This window comes from Notechis scutatus, chromosome 2 (genome assembly GCF_049901735.1).
Source record: "Notechis scutatus isolate UNSWTSFEM ecotype Mainland chromosome 2, rNotScu1.2, whole genome shotgun sequence".
Taxonomy (NCBI): domain Eukaryota; kingdom Metazoa; phylum Chordata; class Lepidosauria; order Squamata; family Elapidae; genus Notechis; species Notechis scutatus.
In genome coordinates this window covers 194,942,966-194,959,165 of record NC_142010.1, presented here as the reverse complement: position 1 = coordinate 194,959,165, position 16,200 = coordinate 194,942,966, and the positions used below count along the sequence as shown (strand labels likewise).

The 16,200-nt window shown below is 41.1% G+C and overlaps 1 protein-coding gene across 28 annotated transcripts in view; it reads right to left on the bottom strand.

Annotated features, from left to right (window-relative positions):
* PTPRD (protein tyrosine phosphatase receptor type D) overlaps window positions 1-16,200 on the bottom strand; it is a 1,313,296-nt gene that overhangs the window by 1,078,129 nt on the left and 218,967 nt on the right. The window lies entirely within an intron of this gene.

Below are 16,200 nucleotides of genomic sequence, written 5' to 3'. Positions count from 1 at the left end.
ATTAGTTTAAGTTTTATCTTCACTGATTCCCCCCTTTTGTTCCTCAAACTCTTCTACTCAATAGTTCTTTTTTATCCCTCTTTGGTCTAACATGAATTAAGCTTTCAAAAAGCCAACCTTTGCATGCTATACTAATTTTAGAAGTTTAATAATGAATTCTTTCCTTTCAAAATAAGCTAGATTAAAAATGGTATGCTGGGACTCTAAACCACATGGCTGTCACTACATACAAATGGCTTTCTATTTTAAAAAAAAAAAAGATATTTCTTTTTTTTATCCCTAACTTTTCTCATTATTTCTATACTTTAACTCCTGCCACTGCAGAACATTGAAACAAATTGTTTTGAAAATTCTTTCCAATTGGAGTTGGTATTGAAATGCTGATGTTTCAAAACTGCACATGAAACTGTTAGATGTATTCTCCGGATTAATTTTTGAAGAAAAGGGCACTTTGATACAGCATATTAAGATCCACATGTAAAATAAAATGGATAGAGAACCTCTTTATATTATTTTCATTTAGCATACAAAGTGACATTTTTATATTTTCTCTAATTTTATATATTTACAATAAAATCTCATTTTAAAAGAATAATTGGGATAAAAGAGTGACTGTGTTTCCCAAAAGTCTGATAAATTGTAATGGTATAGGAGAATTACCTTGAAAAAAAAATAGGAAATACTCTAGGCTACACAACTGCATGCAATAGGTATTTCAGTCCACAGAAACATAAGGGGCATGGGAATCTCAGAAGGGACCCTCCCTAAGTTTTGGGAGAATAAAGGAAAAGGAAGTGAGAAATATTTTCAGATTTGCAAGTTTTTGAAACTGTAGTCTTGTAACAATAGTAGTGTTAATACTCATGTACTTCTTGTTTGGACTATGTTAAAGCACTGACATAAATCAAATAGTAGATTATCAGACTGATACAAATGGCACAAATTATATTATCACACAAATAATACCAGTTGCAAATGATATATTGCAATTAAATGTTGGTCCATTGTATACAAATGGATTAAAGGTACTCATCTTTAAGAAAGAGGAGACATAGCTGCTAGTATGAAGCTATCACTACAACTAGCCGTCCTTAACTTACAACCATTCATTTAGTGACCATTCAAAGTTACAATGGCACTTTAAAAAGTGACTCATCACAATTTTTCACGCTTACGGCCGTTGCAGCATCCCACGGTAATAGGAATTGGATACCTGGCAATGGACATGTATTTATGAGAGTTGCAGTATCTGAGGGTTATGTGATCATCATTTGTGACCTTCCCAGCTGGCTTCTGACAAGCAAAGTCAACGAGGGAAGCCAGATTCACAACCACATGATTCATTTAACAATTGCAGTGATTTGCTTAACAACTGTAGCAAAAAGATTGTACAATGGAGTGCAACTCACTTTACAACTGCCTTGCTTAGCAATAGAAATTTTGGGCTCAGTTGTGGCCGTAAGTCAAAGACTACCTGTACTAACAAAGGAAATATCAGTAAATTGTAAAGAAATACAGCTGGAGACAAGTGTGGATATTACAATTTTATAATTTTAAAGCCACATACCACCATTTAGATGGAAACAATTAGAGCCTACACTGGGAATATTTACTTACTAAGGGAATCGTTTCTACTCTTGCAAAGATGATATATAGAAAGTAATACACAAACTGATCTCTCTGATGAGTATTTTTCTTTTACCCTCTAACTACAGATGCAGCAAAAGGAGAAATGAGCATACGGGATGTTAAAATTTGTTTTAACAGTTCTTTTTATGAAGCTTAGCTTCCCCATGTGTCATTCTGAGCCATCACTGAATCTTGTCGTCATATCTATTTATACAGTTCAAGTAGCAAACAAATAGAATACTTGTTAAACATCACTCCCTGCAGACTGTGCCTGAAAAGGTTTTGAAAAACAAAAGCAAAAGATGCAGGCAGAAGCCTCATATTTAAAGGCTCTTATTGCATTATTCTTGAAGGGAAAATGACTTGTTGATATATCAATTATTAAGTAAGATTGGGATTACTTTTATTTATGAAAAAAGCCATAGAGGGATTAGGTTCCAGGCTGATTATCTTGTTCATAGCTAAGCCTAAAATTATATGCAAAGTAAAATAACTGCAGTTAAATTATTTTAGTTTTTAACAGAATACAATTTTAATGAATTGAATAGAATCATTGGCTTAATAAGGCATAGTTTGAATTCCAGATATTTGGATTGAAAAATCTTTTTTAAATAAAAATGGTACATTAAACATAATACTAATACTGCCCAATTTTTCCTATTTAGACTGTCCCTGAATAGCAGTATATACAAAAGGGTACAGAAGATTTTAATGATGCTCAAAGCTTGTATAAGAATATATCATGCAATTGAGCACCAGCCTATAATTTAAAGGAAAATTATAAAATCCATCTTCCTTTTAGGTGTATGGATTCATTTACCGGCAATTTTAAGTTCAAGTTCAACTTGAAATTATCCAGTGATGAGGAGGTCACTACTTCTCTGAATAGTTGGCTGTACTGTTGAACTTTGTCTTAATAAAAGGAATGAATATTCCAATAATTTAAGATCATTATTCCATATTCTATACTCCATAATCTGCACAGCAATATATGGACCTATGCAAAGTCACTTTTATAACCAATGCTGACACTAAATGATAGTTACAGCCATCAGTACAGCAAATATCAAGATCACTGTTGTGAACGAAAGAAATGTAATTAATAAAGATTCATTTGCCTAGCAGGATCGTAATCCTGCACGTCCTATTGGCCCATATAATGGCAAGTTATGATTGGTTCATTCCGAGCAATCTGACTGGCTGTTGGCGGGCCGCGCCAAGATTCAAACGCTATAACACTATCCATTGGTTATCCGGATAGCAGCTTACTCTATAAAAGAGTGACTGCTAGTCGGGGTTTTTTTGTCTCTGTTATGCTAGTGAATAAAGAGCTGAAGTTCACGGTTTACAGTCTGGTCTCCGTTCATTAACCCATGCCTCAAACTTAACACTGGCGACGAAGGTGGGATACGGAGACAATAGAGCTGAATAAACCCTACAGAGCACCATCCAAAGCACGTGGCTGAGAGCGCATCTACATCGGCAGGATGTCAGGTGGCGCTATACCACCTGCTCCTTTTGACCCGGAAAAGGAAGACTGGGAGTCGTATATGGATCGGTTCCAAATGTTTCTAGAAACCAACAATTTGAAAGACGCAACAGCCGGAAAGAAGCGGGCGGTGTTCTTGACCCATTGTGGACAAGCCATTTTTAGAATGGCGAAGGCGCTCGCGAAACCGGCTGAAGTGACAGCAATGGATTGGGACAACCTCGAGCCTATCCTACGGGCTCACTATGCCCCCGCCATACCAACGTTGGTTCGGAGACACGAATTTTATCAACGGGATCAGCGGAAGGGTGAAAGTATTGCAGACTTCATCACTGACCTAAGAAACCTGGGAGGCCTCTGTGGGTTTTCAGACCTAGAAGAAGCTATGCAAGACCGCATAGTTCTGGGGTTAGATGACCACGCAGTACAGAGCAAGATCATGGCAAAGGGTGACATCGATCTTGCAGATGCCATTGCTGACGCTACTGCAGCAGAGGCAACCAAGAAGTTGGCCGCTCGAATGCGCCGCACCAACGCACCGCTCCGTCAGTTCGCCCGTGAAGCCTCGCCTCAACTAGAAAGACACTCAGCGACAGCGCACCATGAGGACCTCGAGTCCCAATCCAAGAGTGATGAAGAAGAGGTTAACAGACTTCGGGCCGAACAAAATCAACAAACTCTAAAACTTCAGCGCCCAAGTGCGGGTTGTGGGGGAAACCACCCGTGATCCGGTTGCAAATTCCTCGACGCAATCTGCCGTTCCTGTGGGAAGAGAGGCCACATCGCACAGGTCTGCAGAAGTAAGAGGGAATTCAACACAAACAGAAAGGAGAACAACCCCCGCCAAACCACAGGGAACCTCCCTGCAAATCAGGATCGTTTGAATAACCAATGGAACAACCATGCCTACAGCAGCAAAACATCTGCTCTTCCAGCAAGACGAGAAGAGGCACACCAGACTATTATTATCGGCCACGCTTCGTCATTAGACAAACAAAAGATCCGAGTGGAAGTGGCCATCGAGAACAAACCTTGCCAGATGGAAGTCGACTCTGGATTGTCTCTCTCAATGGTTTCCTGGAAGACCCTTAAACAGCTGATCCCTACCATCCGTCGGCAAGACCTCAGGACACAGAAAATCATCCTCAGAGATTATCAGGGGAACTCGATCCCAGTCGTCGGAGTGAGTCAAGTCCATGTATCTTTTAAAGATCGTGCCGTGTCTCTCCCATTAACTGTCGTCGATGGTGACTGGCCCAGCTTACTAGGCCTACAATGGTTCACCCCACTCGGGATCGAGGTGGCCGGCATTCACCAGGCCGGAAGCGACGATTGGGAAGAGAGCATCGTCCAGGAATTCCACGACGTGTTTTCGGACAACTTAGGCAAGTACAAGGGGACCCCTATATCATTTAGCCTCAATCCAGAAGTAGCCCCTATCCGCCTTAAGCCTCGTCGGGTGCCGTTCGCCCTTAAACCCAAGATTGACGAGCAACTTGATAAGTTAATAGCCCAAGGGGTGTTGGAGCCTATTGACCACGCCCGTTGGGAAACCCCAATCGTAACCCCCATCAAACCGGATGGGTCGATCAGAATTTGTGGAGACTACCACGCCACTCTGAACCACGCACTCCAACAGAGCGCTTATCCGGTGCCGGTGGTTCAACATCTTCTCCACTCCCTGGGCGGCGGGAAGATCTTCGCAAAGTTAGACTTAGCGCAAGCGTATCAACAACTACCCGTTGATGCGGAAACCGCAGAGGCACAGACTATCATTACACACCGAGGTGCCTTCAAATGCAACAGACTCCAGTTCGGAGTGAGTGTAGCCCCAGGGATATTTCAGAGTCTAATGGAGAGACATTTACAGGGAATAAAAGGGGTTGTACCATATTTCGATGACGTGTTAATTGCTGCCCCAAATAGAGTAGAGCTTGAAAGGCATCTCAGATTGGTTTTACATAAATTTAAGGACGCCGGCCTCAAGGTTAAAAAAAATAAATGTCAACTATGCACTGAAAGGGTAGAGTTTCTCGGATACCTCCTCGATAAACATGGTATTCACCCTACCGAAAACAAACTCAGGGCAATCAAGAACGCCCCAAGACCTAAAAATAAGACTGATCTCCAGGCTTTCCTGGGGCTTATTAACTTTTACAACATCTTCTTGTCCCAGAAGGCGACCGTAAGTGAGCCCCTACATAGACTTCTCGACAAGAAAGCCACCTGGGTCTGGGGACATCGAGAAGAACGCTCTTTTCAAAAAGTGAAAGATTTATTAACATCCGATACTGTTCTAATGCAGTACAATGAGACTTTGCCATTAAATATTACGTGTGACGCATCACCATTTGGGGTTGGAGCCATTTTGAGTCACATGTTACCAAACGGGCATGAAGCTCCCATTGCGTACTTTTCGCGGACATTAGCGAAGGCTGAACGAAACTATAGCCAACTTGACAAAGAGGCTCTTGCTATTGTATCGGCCGTGAAGCGATTCCACGAATATGTTTATGGGCAGCCCTTTACTCTAATTACAGACCACAAGCCTTTACTTGGCATTTTAGCAGGTGATAAACCAACCCCATACATATTATCACCTAGAATGACTCGCTGGTCAGAATTCCTAGCAGCCTACAGCTACGTACTGCAGCATCGCCCGGGGAAACCCATTCCCCACGCTGATGCTTTGAGCCGTTCCTCACTTCCGGAAACCGTCAGCGACCCAGCTCCAACCCTCACCACACTGCAAATTGAAACCCTCAACTCGCCGCCACTAACGGCAAGAGATATCGCTGCCGGCACAAAACGAGACTCTATCCTCGCAAAAGTTCTCAGTTGGATCAAACGCGGGTGGCCAGTCGAAGAAACCCCCACCATTTTCACGCCGTTCAAACACCGGCAAACGGAACTATTCTCCCAGAAGGGCTGCATCCTATGGGGAGATAGAGTCGTCGTGCCAGAGAAACTACAGCGACTTGTCTTGAAAACCCTACACAAAGGACATCCGGGCATCGTCCGCATGAAGGCTCTCGCTCGAAGCTACGCGTGGTGGCCAGGCATCGATAAACAAATTGAAGCCTGGGTTACCACGTGTAGAAACTGCCAAGAAGTCAGCAACGCCCCACCGAGAGCAATTCCCACCGAATGAGAAACTCCTCGAGGCCCGTGGTCCCGCATCCACATTGATTTCGCGGGACCCACTAAAGGACACACCTTTCTTCTAACCGTGGATGCTTACTCCAACTGGCTCGAAATCCACAAGATGAAAAGCACGACTACTGACTCCGTTATTAAAAAACTAGATAGATTATTTGCAACACACGGTTTCCCGGACGTTCTAGTTTCCGACAATGGACCCCAGTTTACGGCCCTCACCTTCGAACAATACTTGGCGGACCGGGGCATCCGCCACGCCTTAACTTCGCCGGCTCACCCTGCGGCAAACGGTAGGGCTGAACGGATGGTCCAATTCCTTAAAAAGACACTCCAAAAAATGGATCCGGGGAACATCGACGCTAGATTGAACAAAATATTCTTACTACAACACATTACCCCCCACAGTGTCACCAACAAGACCCCAGCCAAACTTTTAATGGGGCGGAAGCTTCGCTCCCACCTCGACCGACTACACCCGTCTTACTCGCCAGAGAAACCCTGTGGATCCAGCGGAACGTATCGCCAATTCAAGGTAGGCGACTTGGTCTACGCAAAAAAACCTTTCCGGCGAACCGCTGTGGGTCCCAGCCACCTCAGTCTACCTCACTGGCCCTAGATCTTACCGCCTTAAGACGACAGATGGCAAGATATGGAAACGCCACATAGACCAACTCCGATCTCATTTACAATCAAATATTCGCGACCCTCCGGACTTCCAAACTCAGGGGGGAGGGAATACCGAGGGGGATGAAGACCGCATAGACGACGACGTAATCGGGGACAGACGGCCACTAAACCGAGTGCTCGCGCCACCTGAAGAAGGTCCGGGATCGGGGGCATCCTCCCCGCAGAGGAACACCATAGCGGAAACATGCCCGCCCGATCCAGGAATGGACTTAAGGGACTCTGATAGTGTCGCGGAATCAACCCCGGGCGAAGACAAGCCTTGCGTTTCACCGGAACCGAACTTTAAACAAAAACCGGTGGAACAGCGAAAATCGAATAGACAGGTAAAACGACCTGCATACCTGCATGATTACGTCACCACGGCCGTCAAACGAAACCCAGGGGGGAGGGGTGTTGTGAACGAAAGAAATGTAATTAATAAAGATTCATTTGCCTAGCAGGATCGTAATCCTGCACGTCCTATTGGCCCATATAATGGCAAGTTATGATTGGTTCATTCCGAGCAATCTGACTGGCTGTTGGCGGGCCGCGCCAAGATTCAAACGCTATATCACTATCCATTGGTTATCCGGATAGCAGCTTACTCTATAAAAGAGTGACTGCTAGCCGGGGGTTTTTTGTCTCTGTTATGCTAGTGAATAAAGAGCTGAAGTTCACGGTTTACAGTCTGGTCTCCGTTCATTAACCCATGCCTCAAACTTAACATGTTTTTTGAGTAGAGAAAGGTAATTGCTTTCTTCTTTGTTCTATGAATTGACAAGTTAAGAAGAGTCACATTTTTATCAGTGAATAGTTGTGAATATAGAGGAAATAAAGATTTTACCAAGCAAGGAAAACCTGTTGTTGTTTTTTTACTGAACAACTGGAGTACCCCTTTGAAGACAAATATTCAATTTCCTGTTTTTCAGCATTATTTTCTAGATCTTTCCACAAGTATGGCAGCACACATACACAGTAACACACACGTGATTGTCCTCTATAGTCACATCATTAAATTCTCCAGCTTAGTAACTGTTTTCGCTTATGTTTATTTCAGACATAGCAATTCATCTAACCATTTTATTTTTTGAGATAAACATTGCATCATAAACTTTGTTTTAATATTCCAAAATGTGAATTTGAGTAAATATTACATCTTCTTTTATTTTTATATTTTTATTTTTATAGGGAAAGATTAGTGTTAGAAGAATAGCTCAATTGTTAATCCAGATTTTTAGGTTTTAGAAGAATTTGTCAACATTTTTATTTATAGTCTTAATAGGGTTTACAGCAAGTCCTTGACATACAACCACTTGTTTAATAACTATGTGAAGTTTTGATATAGAGGAGCAAAAATGGCAGAGGGGTGGAGTGAAATGGGGGATCAGCTTAGAATCTGTACATAGCCACAAGAGAACTAAGTCAAATCCCTCTTGAGTGCCATTGATCCTTATATAACTCTGAGCAGGTATTAACCATTACTTGAGAAGATTTCTGTGCATAGGCTTTTAGCAATAAATCGGTCTAATTGAAACTTCATGTGTGGACATGGTATTCACGCCTGAAACAATAGTGCTGAAAAAATGACATGAACGTTTGGTATACTTACAACCATCACAGCATCCCCGCACTCATGTGATTGTGAATCAGTGCTTAGCAACCAACTCACGCTTACTACAATTTCAACATAACAACATAATTTCAACATAACACATAACTTGTTCTGGCTTGGAATAAACTGGATTTTCTTTTAACAAAAGCTCTGCAGTTTAAATTCTCTAGAAGTATTTTGTTGAATTCTGAGTATTTCTGCAAACATTAATAGTGATTCCGTCGATGTTGAACGATTAGAGTTTCAAACAGCACAAGGGGAAATCATTCATTAAAGAAACTTAGCAGTTGTGCAAGCAACAAACTTGGCATTCATGAAATAGGAACATAATTCCTTATCAAAAATTGAGAAGGGGCCCAATAATTTCAATGCTAAAGGGATCTGATGTAATCAGGAAAGTGATTTTGGCTTTATGGGAACAGATTGATAACAGGAGCTGTAGTAAAAATAGATTCAGTGAGATGGAAATCAGTAGAAAAGATCAATAGGAAAGAAATAAAAAGAAAAAGTAGTTAATATAACAATGGCTTTCTAAATATCTATAATCTGAATTTACTGAAAATATAATTTTATAATTCTTGGTGCTAAACCTATGAAGAAGAAAATATATAAAAGGGTCAGAAAAGGAGAAGTAAAATGACCAGGGGATTCTATTAACAAGTAAAGGTTAAAACGTGGTAATTTTAGCAAAGGTGAAATGGTAAATGAAAGCAACATTATGCATGGTATGTGAACAGAAAAATGTTATTTTCTCAAAATAGCAGGTAAATCTACCAAGTTGAGTAGAAGATTTATAAGTAAAAAGATCTAGCATTTCTTTCTTGCACGGGTGGAGGAAAGTTCCTTTTACTCTGTCTGGTTCTCATTTTAAGCAAAATAACATTTAAAAACAGCCAGTTTTGCTGGCTGAGGAACTCTGGGAATTGAAGTCCACAAGTCTTAAGTTGCCAAGGTTGGAGACCCCCTAATCTACACTGCCGCCTCCAAAGTCAATGTGCTGCAGCACATCAAAAAAAGGCGGCTGTCTGGCCTACACTTTAAGCATTGTAAGGAAATCCTTCAAAAATTATTTTTGCAGTGTAGGTGTGGGGGGGAAATGTGGTTGGAAATTTGTGAATGGATAGATGAAAGAAACAAATATTCTGGAATTGGAGGGAGTAGGAGGGAGTGAGATACTACACACAGGCCTAAAAATAGTTATTCTTTGTGAAGAAACTGTTAGGATTGCTAACAAAATGCCACTCAAAAGCTACAGCTCTTTCAGAATTGTATGAATTGCAGGGGGCCAAAAGTATGACTGTCAAACACTATTCCCTAGCATGCATAATGTAGTCCTCGTCTGATGACCACAACTGGAACCAAAATGCATGTTGCTAAGCAAGGTAGTTGTTAAGTGAATCACTGCAATTGTTAAGTGAATCACATGGTTCTTAAGTGAATCCAGCTTTCCCCATTGATTTTCCTTGTTGCAGTTCCTGTGGGAATGTCACATACGGTAATCATGTGAGCCTGGCATGTCATTAATACATGCCAGTTGCCAAGCACCCACATTTCTATCATATGAATGTGGGGATACTGTATCAGTCATAACAGCAATCATAACACTCATAAGTCACTTTTTTCAGTGCCCTTGTAACTTCAAATCATCATTAGACAAATGTTTGTAAGTCAAGGACTGCCTATATATTCTTACAGGAGGTAGAAAGAAAGACTGGAGAATGTGGCTCTTGGACAAAATATAATAATGGCTCATGGACAAATAAAGGACAATGGATATTCAGAAATGCAAAATGCATTCCTTCCTACTTCAAAGTATCAAGATCAAAAGAATGAAACTTGGCCACATTTTGAGAAATAGAAAGAGTGGTAATTCTTATTTTGTTAAAAAAGTCAGGGCCCTGAAAACTCTCAAAGCAGGCCAAAAGTTGTGTTTATTCTGCTGATTTTGATTTGTATGTGGCTCTGGTTTCCAACATCAGCAAATTTCAGGTTTCCAACTCTGTTTTTGTCTTCCTTTGTGTGTATTTCTGTGTTTTTGAAATAGAAAATGAGGGGTATGTAGGAGGGATTTTTGGGGTGTGTGCAGGATTTAATCATAAACTTGAAGGGAGTATGTTCATTCTGGAAAGGTGGAATTATACTCTTGATTTAAAAAAAGTCATTTGCTGCAGTGAGAGAAAAACATAACTACATTTAATGTATCTAAAAGTTGACAGGAAAGAAGAACAATTTTATTTTATCCATTTTATTGCTCAAAATCCAGTTTAAATGAAACATAGGAAACTGCATTTCAATAGCATTTTAAAATGCTGCCCTTTATTTTAGTATCAGAGATATAGGCATAAAGGGAATATTGCCAATTTAGTGTGTACCATTTTCCTTTGCATTCAAACTGTTAAAGTTGCTTGCTTTGGTTGACTATTCTTCCAAATGAGGTTTTGTGTTCCTTAGCTGTATTTTTCAGGATCAGAAAAATATGGGGTTAATATATTGGTTTTTAATGGGTGGATTACCCTTCCTCCATCCTGCCTTTTCCAGATGCTGTACAGCCAAGACTGTTTTGATGGTGCTGTGTGGCTCATAATGTGTCTTCGCATTCATTTACTGTCCTTTTTTGTTCTGGTATTTGCCATAGTCAATTTGTAGATCAGAAAATGGAAATGCAACAGATTGATTTTAAATGGCAGAATTATCCCCATTCTTATGCAATGTGTAGCTGTTATGGATTCACACAGAAATGATTTCATTTCTTATGAATGAGCAAAATGAGGATGAAAGTTCCCAACTATTGTCTTTATTTTCTTTACCAATATATTTTTAGACTGTTAGCCACAGATACCAATTTAACACCACAGTGACTCCAGTAGCTGTCAATAACCAAATACTTTTAAAAAGAAAGTTAATTTCTCCAAAAAATATTCCCCATTCCTCACACCCCATCAAATATTATAGATTCACAAAGTATCCATTGTCAAGATTAATACACTAATCTAATACTTGACAGTCCTCTAACAGATTCCCACTTCTGTTCCCTATTATCCAGTTCACCTAAGATAGAACTTTCCAAATTCAGCATGCTGATTATCTATATTTTGTTCTTGATATTCTCTCCTAGATGTCAACTTCAATCTTTATATCAAATGTCTAGAGTTGTGATCGCTGAAAGGCCATGGATAAATATTTTGGACCTACAAATTCTCTGTCCCACTTGACTTGCAAAAATTGTTTTCAGTAGTTTGTTAATTTAAAAAAGGAAAATGAATGTGCTACAAAGGGCAGAACATGAAACTCTAATCCCAATTTTATTTACAAGAATAGCCATGGGTCTTATATTTGAGTAAATGTATATTGCCTTTTCTTTGCCCGACAACCTGTATCTATCGTATAAGGAAGTAGAAGAGTTATTTATTTTGTGCCTTGAAGTATCCAGCATGGCAATCACTTTCTATAATATTTCTAAAATATTTTAAAGTGTGTTTTCACTGAAAGACAGGGAGAGATGGCTTACACTGATAATTGTATCATTAACTTTCCTTGCTAGGTTAATGTAATTTACATTTGTGGGTAGTTATCATATCACTAGTGCCATTGTTCACAATTTTTGCATGCAACCTGCAGCAAAAAACACATATTCTCAATTGCCCAAACAAATATTTTAATATCTCTTAGAAGAAAATGCTAATCACAATAAATGTAAACTCAACATAGTACTAAAATATGTAGGCAAACTATAATATTAATGTTCTAACTTTAAGGATTAGTAAGGATTTGACAGATTTAAATGCAGAGACTTCTTTTTGCCGCATGTCCATGGAGCCTGCTTGTCTAACAGTCTATGTAGTGGCTCTGCTATTGAAGCTTTATGTGGTAAAAAGAAACTATAGAAATTTAAAAGCCCTAGAAAAGATTGTAGGTCGGTTTTGTTGGTAGGTGTTGAAGCATCGTGAATGGCACGTACCTTGGATTCGATGGGATGAATGCCAGCTGCGTCTATACAATATCCAAAGAAACCCACCTGGTGACAGCATTGTTGCACTTGTCCCTTTTAAGTTTTAAGTCCTGCTTTTTGAAAACAAGTTAGTATCCTTCGTAGGCTGGTGTATGAGTTCTGTTTTGTTGGTGGCCAAGATAAGGATGTAGTCAAAATAAGGAACGACTCCTGGGATGTCTTGCAGTAAATGTTCCATGAGGCACTGAAAAATTCCTGGGGCCATGATAATGCCAAACTGCAGGTGCTTGCATTTAAAAGATGTAACTATAGTTTGGACTTCAGCCGTGATGTCATCAACTGAAAGTTGTTGATAGGCTTGAGCCATGTCCAACTTTGCAAAAATAGAGCCTGTTCCTAAGAAATGAAGCAAGTGCTGAATGACAGGAACAGGGTAGACATTAATTTTTAAGGCCTTATTGTGCATTTATAATCAGCACACATTCTCATGGAGCCTTTTTTTTTTAAGGGGAGTTACAATTGGGGTCTCTCAACTGGCAAAGTTCACGGGTTCCAACACTCCCTGGACTATCAATTTATCAGGTTGTCCATTCACTGTAGGACGTAATGCAAAAGGCACCTGGCGCGGTTTAAGGCAGATGGCTGTGACCTGGGGGTACAAATTAAAAGAAATAGGGGTTCCCACATAGCTGTCCAGGTCATTACTGAAAATATCTGTGAAGTCATTTAGTAAGGTATCCACCTCCTGGTCACTAATGGAGTTAAAGCCGCCTACATGTAACCCCAGGGAGGCAAACCAATCTAATCCTAGTAGGGAACCACCAACTATGACTAGTGGCAGATGCACCTTGAAATTTTGAAACTGAATATTGAACTTGCCTTTTCTGATGGCTGGGGTGGACCACCCCTGATAGTCCTGGAGTCCTGGAGGGAAAACTGGCAATCTTGAAGTCTTTTCTTGGCAATTTTTGGCAGGAGTCACTTCAGAGTGCTCCACGACATGATAGATAATGATGATCCCATGTCTACTTTCAGTTAGCATGGTTGACCTTCTATAAAAACAGTAACATGGATTTTGTTAGTATGAGAATGGGTAGAATGCTTTGTTAGTGACTCAGCCTGATAGCAGGCTCTAGTTAAGGTAAAACAAGCTTCTTTTTGCTTTTGAAATTGTTGTGATGGCTGATAGGAGGAAGGTTGGTTGATATTTCTTCCTGAACAACAGACTCTGGCCAGGAGGATCTTCTGCTGGCATTTCAGGCAGATGGCATTTCGGAATCTGCCTATTGCCTTTGAGTGGTTCCCGCCACAGCTCATACAAACCACCTGAGGCTGTGGAGGTTTATTTTCGCCAGACCAGCTTTTCTTCTGCAGAGGTCTTGGGTACTTAAGGTGATTTACATCCTCATGCTCATCCAATGACTCTTCTGGGAAGACGTCGTCATAGTGAATAACCGTATTTTCCCTACTGGTAGAGCTTCCACTGGATCCTTAGCGCAGTTATATACATGCTGATTGTTTCCCCCTCAGCTTGGTTCCGTATATGGAAAACATGCTGTTGCACTATTCAGGATGGTTTTTGGCACAAAATGGTTGCCTAGGATTTCTTGAAGATCATCCCATGTCACAGACTTGACTGTCTGTGGAGCCAGTAGGGCGGTGGCAGTATCAAAAACAGAACCCCACAAAACTCAGGAAATACACCTTTTCCCAATGGCTGGGATCTCCGCTAGATCAGCAGCATCGAGGAAACCATTGAAATGATTAATATAGGAATCTCAGATGTCAGATGGAAAGAGGGAAAAGATGGGGTGGTAGTCATCTTCTATTCTGTTCCTTGGTGAAGGCGAAGTTAGGAGCTGGTGCATAATTTCGGTGACTTCAGCTCCATGTTTAGTGGCTGAATTCAGCTCTTTTGAATAATGACTTTTAAGTTGTGTGACTTGCAGCTCAGTCGCCTCAATTTGCTGATCCCATCCTCGTCGCCAGTATTAAGTTGGTGACTTGAGAAACGGAGGTGACAAAAGTAAAACTTCAGCTAATATGTTTATTTAAAATAACAAATGGTTACCCATGGCTGCCGCCGGCTAACAGGGTGGCTGGCTGACAGGCAACAGCTGATTCTGCTTGACAGCTCCCTTCTATACTTGGCTGTCAAACAGCTCAGCCAATAAAAGTGGTTTATGCTCCCACTCAAAACTCGGACCAGAGGGAAAGCTGCGGCTAGAATGCAACAGTTCAGATAGGATGAAAGACAATTTTGTCACATTCCTAAAAATAGTTACCATAATAATATGGTAAATACTGTAATAGCAATAGCACTTAGACTTATATACCACTTTATAGTCCTTTACAGCCCTCTCTAAGCAGTTTACAGAATCAGCATATTGCCCCCAAAAACAATCTGGGTCCTCATTTTACCCACCTCGGAAGAATGGAAGGCTGAGTCAACCTTGAGCCTGGTGATGAAAGTCTTAACAGAGTTTCTAGGGAATTTAGTTAAAAGAAGGGTAATCAGATGAAGATTAACTTCTATATAAAACTGCTAGTAAAGGAAGACACAGACCATAATTTATCTGGCACCTATGCTGCAGGAACAGAGTTTTAAAGTCCAAACAAATTAGCCATGTCTAATAAATTACTAATACCTGCTGAAAGAATTGAATTGCTTTTGTATGTCAGTGAAACAATGGCTAACATCCATTCCTCAAATTCAAAGGCCAGTTATAATTCAGATTCTTCCTTGAGGCAAAATGTACCAATTTCTGGCCAGTTAAAGAGAAATTTAACAGAGTCTATCTATATTAGCAAAGGCCCAAATTGTGAGTGATATTTCTATGGTATTATTTAGTGACTTGAGTTCACTGGAACTCTCCATCACTTTAGGATAGAGGTTGTAAAAAATATTTTTCCCGTTTGTAGATTCCAGAATAATGTAATCAAATGTGAAGTTTTTCAAGATACACACGCAGCTCAAAAATATTTGCTAGATTTCTCTTTCTGTCTCTCCCTCTCATCTTTGATCCTTTACCTTTTCACCTATTATACTGGCTCAATGGGGGTAACTGTGAGAGGGATCTTGTAGTGCTAGTGGAAAATCTCTTAAATATGAGCCAGAGCTGCCATAAAAGCCAACAGGGCCCTAGGGTCAGGCGGTGCTGACAGGCCGGGAAGGGGGGGGGATCATGGCTGCGCAGGTGGCTGCTGCCGCCAGCAGCTTGGATGTCCCTACTGTGTCCGAGCTGAAGGAAGAAGAGGCAGAGCAGTGGGCTTGCCTTCAAAGATCACTCCTTTTGCACTCAGAGACCCCCTTTGCATGCAAGTGTGATCAGTGGGACAACGGGGTCTCATTTCTCCCCTGGCGTGGCAAATTCCTGCGGGCTGGATGCAGGCATGAGGAGTCTGGCCCCATAGTACTTCCTCGCTCAGTTAAAGGCTTCATTCTTACCCTCAAACAGTGAGGCTTGTGCACGTAAGCGAGCAGCGCACCCAGGCCACAGACAGCATTGATTCCTGCACCTGGCCTTAGATCTGACCTGCAGGCCACCCTGAAGCCAACAAGGGACAGTCCAGCCGCCTTGGCCTCACAATCTGTGCATACGTATAGGAAGCGGCAACCATGTAGGGGCTGGCGTCCTGGGTGAAACAATGAGCTCAGAGTACAGTCAGCCTGCTGGAGAAGAAGGTCCCCAGGGA